Source organism: Babylonia areolata, chromosome 1 (assembly GCF_041734735.1).
Source record: "Babylonia areolata isolate BAREFJ2019XMU chromosome 1, ASM4173473v1, whole genome shotgun sequence".
In the NCBI taxonomy this organism is placed as follows: domain Eukaryota; kingdom Metazoa; phylum Mollusca; class Gastropoda; order Neogastropoda; family Buccinidae; genus Babylonia; species Babylonia areolata.
In genome coordinates this window covers 6,865,631-6,876,744 of record NC_134876.1, presented here as the reverse complement: position 1 = coordinate 6,876,744, position 11,114 = coordinate 6,865,631, and the positions used below count along the sequence as shown (strand labels likewise).

General features: G+C 42.9%; 1 non-coding gene across 1 annotated transcript; it reads left to right on the top strand.

The window, feature by feature from the left end:
- Window positions 1–382: 382 nt before the first annotated feature.
- Window positions 383–464, top strand: Trnas-aga (transfer RNA serine (anticodon AGA)). The gene has a single exon. It is a non-coding gene; the product is annotated as a tRNA-Ser (tRNA).
- The last annotated feature ends 10,650 nt before the right edge of the window (window positions 465–11,114 follow it).

The following is an 11,114-nucleotide window of genomic DNA, read 5'->3' as shown; positions in this document are numbered from 1 at the left end:
AGCGTCCAGACCACCACTCAAGGTCTAGTGGAGGGGGAGAAAACATCGGCGGCTGAGCCGTGATTCGAACCAGCGCGCTCAGATTCTCTCGCTTCCTAGGCGGACGCGTTACCTCTAGGCCATCACTCCACTTATGACACTCGTCCATCTACTACCACCACTACTGCTACTGCTAGTAGTACTACTGCTGCTGCTGCTGCTACCACAGCTACTCAATTTACTACTGCTGCTATTGTTGCTGTATTGCCGCACAACAGGGGATCCAAACACGTAAGTCCCGCTTCATCATCACAGCAGTTTACTCAATGCCCTCACATCTATCTTCAGCCAGGGAGAAACCGACAACCATCGGTGATCATCTGCTACTACTACGACTACAGAAGTCGTCGTGGCCGAGTGGTTAAGGCGATGGACTAGAAATCCATTGGGATCTTCCCGCACAGGTTCGAATCCTGTCGGCGACGTTTCTAAGCGCGTTGGGTTACGTTGCTTGTCAGGCATCTGCTTGGCAGATGTGGTGTAGCGTATATGGATTTGTCCGAACGCAGTGACGCCTCCTTGAGCTACTGAAACTGATACGACTACTGCTGGTACCACCACCACCACTTTTGCGAATAGTGCTGCTGCTGCTACAGTTACAACTACCGTCACATTGCTGCACTCATTCATCCACATACAAACAAACCGTTCTGCTTCTTCAGCACAAAGTTCGCTTCTGCCCTCACATCCTTGGTCAGCCAGCACTGGGGAAAAGATTGCCACTCGTCCATCTTGACACCTCATGAATTGTTCAGCAACGCTCCCCCGGTCTTTCCGGCCCCATTTGTTTTTTCTTTCCTTCATTTTCCTTTTTGTTTATCTCTCCCTCATTGCTCTACATTTGTGTGGGGTGGGGGATGGGGGGTGGGGGGGGGTGGGGGGTGGGGGGTGTGCGCGCGCGCCGTGTGTGTGTGTGTGTGTGTGTGTGTGTGTGTGTGTGTGTGTGTGTGTGTGATTCTTTCCTACTTTTCTTTTTTTTTTCTCCTATTTTAATTCTTTTCTTTGCTGTATAAAGATTTTCTTTCTCCATTTTTTTTCTTTCTTTCTTTCTTTCTTTATTTTCCACTGGTTGTTTCCTCGTTTCCTTCTTTTATTTCTATCTTGCCTCCCTTTTCTGTGCTCCATATCGATTTTCTCTTTCGTTCTTTCTTTCCTTCCCTTTTCTTCTTTCTTTTTTTTTTTTTTTTAACTCACTCAGTACGGCCAGTCCTCTCTTCTCCTCTACACAGACCCCTCGGATGTCCAGTGGGTGTCTCAATGACCCAACATTTAGCTTCCGTCGTCAGAATTGTGGTATCTTTGTCAACATTCACCTCTTCAGTGTAAGAGCCTTCCGCTTGCAATATTTTGATGATGGTAACTGGGGTGAAACGCTGTTAACGTCGTCTCTTTCGCAGGTTCGTATGGAGAGAGTTAATGTTTCTTTCCTTCTTCTTTTCTTTCTTTCTTTCTTTCTTTCCTCATTCTCTTTCTTTTTCTTTGGTCTAAGTTGATTTGCTTTTTTTTTCACTTTCAATCAATCTTTCTTTCTTTCGTAATTCATTTTTTTGCTCGGTGATTTTCACCTTTTTATTTTTTATTTTATTTTTCTATTCCTTTCTTATTTTCCCTGTCTTTTTCTTTTCTTCCTTTTGTATTTCTTCATGTGCGCAAGAGCAGAGTTGTTTGTTTTTTTCTTTTTAAAAAAATGTTTCACATCAATAAATCAACCTTTATATGATCAGTATTCTATCATGGAAAATCATTTTCAACAGACACCCACACATACAAGTAATAACAAAATAGAAATAAATAAAAGGAAATTTGAGTTACGCATTGCGTGTCTTCATGTGACTGAGTTAAGGAAAGGTTGGTTCATTAATTTTCTCACCCAATCAATCAGGTAGATTTTTTGAAAAAAAAAGAAAAAAAAGAAGAAAAAAGATCCAAATCGAAGGTCAGAAGTTCTAAAATTCTCATAAGAATGCGTGAGTGTGTGTATGTGTGTGTGTGTGTGCATGCGCGCGCAAGCATGGGCGTTTCTATTTGTGTATATGAGGGTGCGCGCGTTTCTGCACGTGCGCGCGTGTGTATGTGAGTGTGTGTTTGCGCACATATTTGTGAATGCGTTTGTAAATGTGTAAGTACGCATGAGAGCGTGTATATGTGTGTATTAACGCGGTTGTGTGCGTGTGCGTGTCCGCGCGTGCATGTGTGTGCATTTCTGCGCTAGTGCTGCGTGTGCATGTGCACGTGCGTAACATCCCCTCTGGCAGGAGTCCAACCGCGGAGTGGACTGCACTGCACAGTGGTAAGTGTGTGTGACACAAGTGCACAGACTCCGGCCCCCAGACAGATGATTGCTAAGGGCTGGCCGTCCGGCAAGGAAAAACGATAGTGTTATTTTGACAGGGGCCTGGAGGCGGGGGTGATGCAAAGGGTTGATTTAGGAGTTGGATGGGTTGGGGATTATTGGGGTTAAGGGGGAAGGGGGGGGAGAGGTGGTGGTCAGTGAGTGAGTGTGTGTGTGTGTGTGTGTGTGTGTGTGTGTGTGTGTGCGTGTGTGTGTGTGTGCGTGTGTGTGTGTGTGTGTGTGTGTGTGTGTGTGTGTTTATGCTTGTGTGTGAGCGTGCTCATTCCTCTGTGTGTGTGTGTGTGTGTGTGTGTGTGTGTGTGTTTGTGTGTGTACGTGCATGTGTGTGAGCGTGTGTGTGCATGTGTGTGTGAGCATGTGTGTACGTGCAATCCACTCGGCTGCTGGACTCTTGCCAGAAGGGCATTTTTATTTTCATTTATTTCTTTGCATTTTGTTCGTTATGTATGGTCCTGTCAAATCGCCAACGGCTTTCGAGGAAGGGGAACGTCGGATATTTCAGTCAAAATGTCGTTTTCACAACAGCCTATATACAAGTCTGGGCTAAGCAAAAAAAATGGTGTAAAGGTCTTCACACACACGATCCAATCTCTTCCGCGCACGTCCTCCCCCACTCCCCTCCCCTCCCTCCCCCCTCCTCCCTCCAATCCTCCATTTCTTTTTCATCTTCTTCCCAGGAATATTCATTAAATTATGTTATGCATTTTCTACTGCTTTCCCTACCTTGAAAAGAAACTCGGAAACTTTGTAAAAGAATAAATAACCAAAGAAATACAACATGATGTAGAAAAAAAATATTAGAATAAATAAAATAAGTATTGAATAATCAAATAAAGAAAGAAACGGCAAAAAAGCCATTTCTTTCCTTCTCGCAAAACACAGCCTGAAGTTTCTAACACTGCTGCAATGAGAGGAAATCTACAGGCCACGACAAGGAGTGGTGTAACCGGTTCTCTGGGAATACTTGACAGAGGGGTGCTTATATCATATCATAATGTCCTCTGGAGAACGCTACCAAGTACCCTTACAAAATAACTCTTTCACTTTTCCTTCCCATAGCAATTACTCTTGTCAAAACAACACTTTCGCTTTTCCTTCCCACAGCAACTACCCTTGTCAAAACAACACTTTCGCTTTTCCTTCCCACAGCAACTACCCTTGTCAAAACAACACTTTCGCTTTTCCTTCCCACAGCAACTACCCTTGTCAAAACAACACTTTCGCTTTTCCTTCCCACAGCAACTACCCTTGTCAAAACAACACTTTCGCTTTTCCTTCCCACAGCAACTATCCTTGTCAAAACAACACTTTCGCTTTTCCTTCCCACAGCAACTATCCTTGTCAAAACAACACTTTCGCTTTTCCTTCCCACAGCAACTATCCTTGTCAAAACAACACTTTCGCTTTTCCTTCCCACAGCAACTACCCTTGTCAAAACAACACTTTCGCTTTTCCTTCCCACAGCAACTACCCTTGTCAAAACAACACTTTCGCTTTTCCTTCCCACAGCAACTACCCTTGTCAAAACAACACTTTCGCTTTTCCTTCCCATAGCAATCATGTGTCTGGGGACCGGAGTCTCTGCACCTCTGTCATACACACTTACAACTGTCCAGTGCAGTCAACTCCGCTGCTGTACTCTTGCCGGAGAGACTTTTCCGTAATTTAATGATTTTCTATTTGTTTGTTAAACTATATTAAAAAAAAAAATAAAATAAAAAAAAATAAACAACGCTTTCGCGGATAGGGCGTCAAAGTTACAATGGCTTTTGAAGGGAACTATAGGATATTTCAGTCAAAACTATCGTTTGCACGACAGCCTATAAAGACTCAAGCCTTGAATAACATCACCTCTAGGGTGTCAACCAACAGATCGTTAAACTAAACTCTGTTACTATAACAGCCTATACAACAATCTGGGCTGAATGAAAGGTCTTCACACACGAGAAGACTTCCATGCACTCCCCGTCACCCCCAAATGTCTTCCATTTTTGTCCCTGGGAGTGTTCATCAAATCTGGTTGAGTTTTCCGCAGATTTCGCGACCTTAAATCAGAGGCTCGCAATCTTTAAAGCTTATAAATAAATGCATAAACAAATATAAAAAATTAATTTACTGATAAATAAGATTGATTGATTGACTAATTGATTAACTCTCTCCATACGAACGGCGAAAGAGACGACGTAAACAGCGTTTCACCCCAATTACCATCATGGAAATATTGCAAGCGGAAGGCTCTTATACTGAAGACGTGAATGTTGACAAAAAATACCACAATTCTGACGACGGAAGCTAAAGGTTGGGTCATTCAGACACCCACTGGACATCCGAGGGGTCTGTGTAGAGGAGAAGAGAGGACTGGCCGTACTGAGTGAGTTAAAAAAACACAACCCCAAAAGCAAAGAGAAGAATACCGATCTTTCCTCTCCCTGTTCGGTGAAGCAAACCAAACCAGTTCCTCACACACTGCTGCAATGAGAGGAAAGCCACACGCTTCAAAGGTCAAGCAGACTAAAAGTCACGCATAGCGGTCCGCTGGGAGAATCAAATTGTCTGAGAGGTGTTCATGACGTCCTCTGCAGAACCCTGCCACATGCGTGACAATTTTGGCAGTCTTCATTCTCCAAACTGTCGCCGTAACGAAATGTCAGAGTCCCTTGGTGACAGATTTGGGAAGCATCTGACATCTGTGTGTGTGTGTGTGTGTGTGTGTGTGTGTGTGTGTGTGTGTGTGTCCGTCCATCCGTTTGAATATGTCTGTCTGTCTGTCTGTCCGTTTGTCTGTCTCTGTCTAATTCAGTAGTAACCATCACTGGCGACATATTTCCAGCAAGTGACAAAATTAATCAGGGACTGCAGGTAAAGAAAAATTGTCACTGGTGACAAATTTGGTTTTGGCGACAATTTGGGTAATAAGGCCTGCTAAAATTGTTGCCGGCGACAATACTGGCTGGCAACAATTTGGGGGGCGACAACGCATCTATGACCATTTACTTCCCTACTGACGTTCCACATCAACGCGGAAAACTTCGTCGTTTCGTTGATGATCTAGCCAGACTGAGGTTGTTTTTTTGTTGTTGTTTATTAGTCAAGAAGAGGTCGCGTAGCGCATCAGGCGATCCCTGATGTGGTAAGTGAACTAAGAGCGGTACGGAGCCCCCAGACGAAAGGAAATGTGTGTTTATTAGTCATGAAAATGTTGTATTTGGCTGTCCCTGATGCGTTTATGTACAGTCCACTAGAAGCCGTAGCGTCTCTCTCTCTCTCTCTCTCTCTCTCTGTGTGTGTGTGTGCTTTGGTTTCTCTCTCTCTCTCTCTCTCTCTCTCTCTGAACAATATATCATCATATCATCTGCAAATTTGTCTATTCTAGTATTTGAACAACATTTAGAAAAAACTATGTATAATATACATGCTTTTACGCACACACGAATGCGCGCGCGTGCGCACAAACACTAATACACACTCACTGACCACCACCTCTCCACCCTTCCCCCTTAGCCTCGATTCCAAACCCATCCAACTCCTAAATCAACCCTTTGCGTCACCCCAGGCCCCTGTCAAAATAACACTATCGTTTTTCCTTGCTGGACGGCCAGCCCTTAGCAATCATCTGTCTGGGGGCCGGAGTCTGTGCACTTGTGTCACACACACTTACCACTGTGCAGTGCAGTCCACTCCGCGGCTGGACTCTGCCAGAGGGAACTTTCTGGGTTTGATCCATTTACGTTTTGTTTGTTTTATAAGCTCTGTTGCGGACGGGGTGCACAGCAACAGGATGGAAGGGGAACGTCAGAAGACTGCGGGCAATCCAATGGCACGAATGGTCCGAAAACGCGACCCCGAAAGCGCGAACTTTGGATAGGACAAAAGCGCAACCTGACACATACCAAAATCTAAAGTGTGCAGGCTGAGTTAAAGAGATTCTCGAGCAGTAGCTGGCGGGAGTGAGTGGATATACACTTATATATAAAGACGATTTCATAACAGCCTACAACGGCTTTTGAGGAGATGAACAGTCAAATGTTTCAGTAAAAAGAAATGTTTCCATAACAGCTTACACACGGACCTCCCACCCGGAAAGACGTCCAGGACTCTCACCCCAGAACAACGTAACCTTCACAAAACCAAGACCCAAACCCTGAACAGTTTGACCTAAGGGCTTTTTGCCAACAGGGTTGTTAAACCCAACACTACTAAATAACCTGCATGAACAGTCTGGGCTGAAAAAAAGAGGTCACACACAAGAACACGCAACCCCGCCAAGGCACCATCACCGCCATGTAGCAAGCTTCTTTCTTTTTTGTTTCTTTCTTTCTCTCTGGGGGTGTTCATTAAATCCTGCTAAGAGTTTTCTGCAAATTTTATTACCTTGACCAGAGACTATCAGTATCAGTAGCTCAACGAGGCGTCACTGCGTTCGGACAAATCTATATACGCTACACCACATCTGCCAACCTCAGAGACTAAGAATCTTTTTTAAATAAATGAGTAAAACATGCATAAATGAATGATGCATGAATGAATGAATAAGGAATGAAGAAAACAATTTCGGACTGGATTAAGAAAGAAAAAAAGAAGAAAAAAAAGAAAAAAAGAAAGAAACAACTAGAAAAACATCTCCCATGTTTCCTTCCTCATTGCTGAACCAAACCAGTCATGTTTCTCACACGATGCGAGGAGAGCCACACTCCAAGGCCGAGACAATTGTCACGCAAAGCGCTCCGCTGGGGGGAATAACTCGACTAAGAGGTGTTCAAATGACGTCCCCTAGAGAATGCTTCTACACATGTTACGCCCCAAATTGTTGCCTGTCCGAATTGTCACCGGCAAGCCTCGCTCTCCACATTGTTCCCAGCAACAATTTTCTCTACCCTATTTCTAAAGTTGTCGATAGTGATGATTGGTGTCGACTACTTATTTCGACCGCTTCAGCAACTCACAATTTGACAGCTCAAAAAATCGAATTTTGAAACACATGTGTGTTCTTTCTTTCGTTCAGCTTTCAACGTCTTTCCACGATAAGTGAAATCAGGCGTGGACAGGAAAAAAATCGAGAGAAATAATCACACTTACATGCAAGACTGCAATGTGTGTGTGTGTGTGTGTGTGTGTGTGTCTGAACCAAGAGCTGGTGGGGGTGAGGGGCAATCTCTCTCTCTCTCTCTCTCTCTCTCTTTCTCTCTGTGTGTGTGTGTGTGTGTGTGTGTGTGTGTGTGTGTGTGTGACAGAGACAGACAGACAGACAGAGCCAGAAAGATGCAAGCATCAAAATAAGAGAAAATGTTATGGTTAGATCGGTACAAGATTTCAGCCCAGTTGTTCATTCTCTCGAACATGTCACAACCCTCCTAAATGTGTCCCAAAGGGCGACAAACTTGGTCTGGGCAGCAATTCGGGAAATGACGCTTGCAAAAAACTATCGCCGGCGACAATTTGGGCTGGCGATAATTTGAGGCGTAACACACCTAGGAGCGTGGCAAGCTTCGTCGTTCCGCGTAATCTAGCCACACTGAAGCGAAATTAGTTGTTTGCTAGTCAGAAAGAGACTGTACTGCGTACTTGGCAATCCCCGATGTGGTAAATGTACAAAAAGCGGTACTCAGCCCCAAGACAAAAAGGAAAGTGTGTTGTTTTATTAGTCAAGAAAAGGTCGAATTTGCCATCCTCGTTGTAAAATGTTCAGTTTATTTATGTATCTATTTGCCTGTGAATTATGTCACATGGTCTGGAAAGTTTTCTTTTCTGGTGTTAGGACAACCACGTATGGAAATTTTTCAGTCGTGCATTCACACACACACACACACACACAAGTTCCAATTCAGTCTTTGGTGTCTCTCCCAAAACAAAAAAAACAAAAACAAAAAAAAATTGATACGATGTCAAACTCCTTAGCCAGTGATCGATTAAGTCGTGGGGTTCAACAAAGTCGAACTGTTCAACTTGTGATCAATATAGCTGCGGTGTTTTTTTGTTGGGCATTGTTTTTTTTTTTTTTTTTTTTTTTTTGGGGGTGGGGGTGGGGGGGGGGGGTTAGCTTTTATTGGTGTATTTGTGTGTGTGTTTGTTTTTTTTATCCTTTGATCGAAAACGTCTTACTGCAAAGATGCTAAACGGCGGGAGGTTTTGACGGTAGGAAGTAGGATTTGTCAAATGTTTGCTATAATCTATGAGCCATGCTTGGGCCGACAGTAAGGAATCGTGTGAACCCCCGCATATTTAAAAATGTGTTTTGTTTCTAATTTTAAGAATTTATTATTACTGTATGTTCTTATGCTTGCGTTTTGTGATTCTCGGTGTGTGTGTGTATGGGCAGAAAAAAAAAGAATCTCAAACGAGGGTTTAATAAAGTGGTATTGTATCGCATAGACAGACAGGCTGGGAGTTAGAAAAAAGAGACAGACATACAGAAAGGTAGTAAACAGACAGACATATTAAAATTGACAGACAGGCATACATACATACAGACAGACAAACAGATAGATAGATAGATAGATAGATAGATAGATGGTAAAAATGCAAAGAAATCAAATAGAATACATAGTGCACGGAACAGCTTATATCAGCTTGCACAATCATTGACCTTTAACAGTCAAAAGCCTGTGTGTACAGTACATTACAACTACACATACTGCTTTCCGTGAAGGTCAGCCTTCACTCCATTGATCACACTTAAAGGCTCTATTCTGGGGTTAAAACCGATGCACACCAGAAAGTCTGGTTAATTGACCTGTGTGTGTGTGTGTGTGTGTGTGTGTGTGTGTGTGTGTGTGTGTGTGTGTGTGTGTGTGTGTGTGTGTGTGTGTGTTTTCAGGCGGCTGAGGTTGTGCAGCGAAAATTTCTGACACTGAAACAGTTAAACCAGTTCACAATTTCAATAGCCGAAACACACACACACACACACACACACACACACACACACACACACACACACACATCTGAATATCAAAAAAGGTTGATTGCAATGTTCACTAAATTTCCTAACATGAATGTCGACAACAATCTCTGAGGCATTCAATTTTCCCGGAAGACTGGTAGGGGGCGGAGGAGGAGGGGGGTGGAGGGTGGGGGCTAATTGCATTAATAAAACGAGGCAGAGAAAATGATAAACTTCTTTGAAAATGCTTTAAAAATCAGTTTGTATTCTGTGTCGTCTTTTCAGATTAAATCGTCGGGTTCTTCTATGCCGAACTATTCAATATGGAGTCCATAAAGTTTTTAAAGTGTTTTATTAATCTTTTGATTAAAAAAAAAAACGTCTTTTATGATGGACAACCTGGCAGTAACCATTGACGGTGGTTGAGCACTTGTCTGAAGCTTGCAAGAAACAGGGGGGAAAACAAAACAAAACAAACAAAAAAACACGTGGACGAAAAGGTCAGACGGTATTAGCTAGAGAGAGAGAGAGAGAGAGAGAGAGAGAGAGAGATTTATTACCAAGGCCACCAGGAAATCAACCTGAGAACGCGTACAAATGAACGTAAAAATAACGGTATAAAAAACTAAGGGGAAAAAAAAAAGAATCAACAAAACCGGAAAGTAAGATATATACATGAATATGCTCAGGCACACAATTTGAATTCAAAGACAGAAAGATTTGATTTCAAATTAACTCCTCTCCGGAACAGAAAGCATAGTAAATAAACATGGCATAAGGCATCTGCCTTCCTTTCGAAACAAAAAGAGGAGTGGCGGAACATTACTGTTTTTATAATGTTTGAATATATATATATATTATACTTTTTCTCGTAATTTAGCATATACAAGGCACTCGATAAAAAAAAAATGAACTTCAGTTTTCAGGTCATCACAAGACGGACAGGTTTTTTTTATATGGTGATAACATATCGTTATATATATTGTTTAGTATTAAATTGACAGAGAGTGAGGAGAGAGAGAGAGAGAGAGAGAGAGAGAGAGAGAGAGAGAGAGAGAGAGAGAGAGAGAGAGAGAGAGAACGAACTTTTTTTGACGAGGGAAGTGGAATAAGCATGCATATGCTTTTTTAACATCCAGCCCTCAGGACAAAGATAAATTATATCAGAATGTTCACAAAATAACAAGAGAGACAGACAGACAGACGGAGACAGAGAGAGACGGATGAGACAAAGACAGAGACAGAGAGAGAAAGACAGACAAAGGCGGAGACTGAGATACAAAGAGAAGCACGGACAAAGAGACAAAGACCGAAACAGACAGACAGAAAAGAGAAAGATATAGAGGTAGAGAGGGAGAGACAGAGAATATGAGACAGAAACAAAGAGAGATGGATAGAGAAGGAGAGACAGGATGAAAGCATGACTTACCATTCACTCAATCTGTGTCGATGTGTTCATGAGTTCCTTTCTGTGACCAAGAGAGAATGAGTAGGGGGGGGGGGGGGGTAGAAAGAGAAGAGGAAGAAAAGAGACAGAAGCAGAGGTAAAGAGACAGAGACACACACACAGAGAAAGACAAAGGAAGAGAGACACAGAGAGAGCATGACTGTATCATTCACTAAATCATTCAAACCCAGAAACAGTACCATCTGTGTCCAGGACGTTGGAACACAGACTTAGGACAGGGCCAGGTCGATCTGTGTTGAGTTCCCTTCTGTGACAGAGAGAGAGAATGAGAGATAACAGTTGGGGGAGAGGAAGAAAGATGGGGGTGGGAAAGAGAGACGGAGAGAATGAGAGACAGAGAGAACATATTTCTACTATTTCTTCAATCGTTCAGAGCA